This window comes from Capsicum annuum, chromosome 6 (genome assembly GCF_002878395.1).
Source record: "Capsicum annuum cultivar UCD-10X-F1 chromosome 6, UCD10Xv1.1, whole genome shotgun sequence".
Lineage (NCBI taxonomy): Eukaryota > Viridiplantae > Streptophyta > Magnoliopsida > Solanales > Solanaceae > Capsicum > Capsicum annuum.
This window is the reverse complement of record NC_061116.1, coordinates 205275851-205278278: the sequence shown is the minus strand read 5'-3', so window position 1 is coordinate 205278278 and position 2428 is coordinate 205275851.

Sequence of the window (2428 nt, the reverse complement as noted above, 5' to 3'; positions counted from 1 at the left end):
ACACTATCTTCAAGATTAAAAAATCTATAGGCTGTACTATTTGAAGCATAACCAAGAAAAGCACAAGTAGTAACTTTTTTACCCAACTTAGAGATTTTTGGATCCATTAACCTTACATAGGCTAAGTAACCTCAAACTCTTAGATATCCCAAATTTGGCTTATGACCTATCCACAATTCAAAAGGTGTTAGTTTAAGGCACACGATTCAACACATAACAAGCAGTCAAAAGAGCTTCACCCCAAAAACTTAAAGGTGCACAAGACTCAATTAACATGGCATTAGTCAACTCAATCAAAGTTCTATTTTTCCATTCCGCTACACCGTTAGATGCAGACGAATAAGGAGGAGTAGTTTCATGAATTATATCCAATGATTTAACAAAATGATTGAACTCATGTGACTCATATTCACGGCCGCTATCACTTCTTATTCTTTTTATTTTTCTACCAAACTGATTTTCAACTTCATGGAGAAAATTTTTAAAGTTTTCAAAAGCATCACTTTTATTTTTCATTAAGTAAACATATGTAAACTTAGAAAAATCATCAATGAAAGTGATAAAATATTTATTTTCTCCACGAGTTAAAATTTTTTCAAGTTTACAAATATCAGTATGAATCAATTCTAATAAATAAGTTTTTTTTTCTACTTGAAAATGAGGCCTTTTTGTGATTTTGGCTTTACTACAAGCCTTACATTTTTTAAAATTTATTTTGATCGCTGAAATTAATTCTAAACTACTCATGATTCCCACATAACGATGATTTATATGACACAAACGAGCATGTCAAAAATTAGTAGAATAAAACATATAAACAGAAGTAGATGTTTTATTCATTTCAGCATTCAACTTGAACATACCATCACATGCATACCCCTTTCCCACAAAAATATTATTTTTCGCAATTACATATTGGTCAGATTCAATAATCTATTTGAAGTCTGCTTTATTAAGAAGAAACTAGTCATCAAATTTTTTTTCATGGAAGGAGTATAAAGTATATCTTTTAAAATTAATAATCTTTCAGAAGTAAAACTCAACTCGACATCTCTCATTCAAGTACTTGAGTTGTGTGTGAATCTCCACGCATGATGGTTTTGGGCTCCTCAAATTAGTATGTTTTTTAAATCAGCTTTTGTCATAACAGACATGACGGTTTGCACCAGAGTCAGCCCACCATCCATCAATATCTCCACCATGTTTATGTCCGTTATCGCCGCCATAAATGATTCTTCGATAACACTTGCCTGAGGTGTAGGCCCATGTTTTTGAATTTACAAAATCGAGCAATATGTCCACGTTTACTACAGATAAAGCATGGTCCTTTTTTTTTGTACATGTTGATTTTTTGTTTGGTTATTTCCACCATTATTGTCCTTGAGATGTCTACCATCATTTTTCTTAAAACTTTTCTTCTTAGGCTTCAAAGTAGTATTTTTGTTAGTTTCAGGGGCAGCATTTTTGAAAAAGCTAAATTTACCTTCGGTGTGATGTTGTTCTCTTCTGTTTGCAAAAATGCATCTTGGTCCCTTGATTCTTCTTCCATGTGGATTCTCATCATCAAAGTCTTGAGAGAAGTTTTCTTTTGCTTGTGGTTCATAGTTTTTTAAAATTCCTTACACAAAGGTGGAAGTTTATCAATTATGTCACAAACAATAATATTATATTCAATTTTGACTTCCTCGGACCTCAGCTCTCCAACAATCATTATGAAATCCTGAGCTTAGTCTACCACTGACTTGTTGTCCACCATTTGGAAATGAAAAAATCTGCTAGCCGCATATTTTTTTGCTCTCGCCTCCTCAGTGTCATACTTACACTGCAAGGCTTTTCAAATTTTCTTTGCACTGGAGTAAGTTCTATCATAATAATCATAAAATTATCAGATAGACAATTAAGAAGAAATACCGATACTTGTAGGAGTCACCATCGTACTTTTCCACTTTCTCTTGAAGAGATATAAGTTCTTCATCGGTCGTGAAAGAGTTATCTACTTTGTTGGATTCTTCTTAGTTAGCACATAAGAAACATTGAGAAGACTTAAGTAGAAAAATACTGTACCCTTCCACCTCTTGAAATGAGTATCGTTGAACCGAAATGGCTTGTTAAGATCTCCAATCTTGACATCTGCGGATTTTTCAGTTGTTGTCAATGAATCTCCTTAAAATTATTGGTGAAATTACAAAAAATATTACAACTGAAAAATACAAGTGAAGAAAAATCAAAAGTTATCTTCTTCTTCTTCGGCTGAGGCGCAGATATCTCGCTCTCTTTAAGGAGATTCAAGCCTATGGCAGCAAAATTGTTTCACCGGTCCAGTAGTAATCTTCTTGACTTGTCCCATCCAGGATACAACAACCTTCCCACAAAGAACAACTAACAACTCTGGACACGAGTCGAGTTCAAAGCTCCACAAAAATAACAC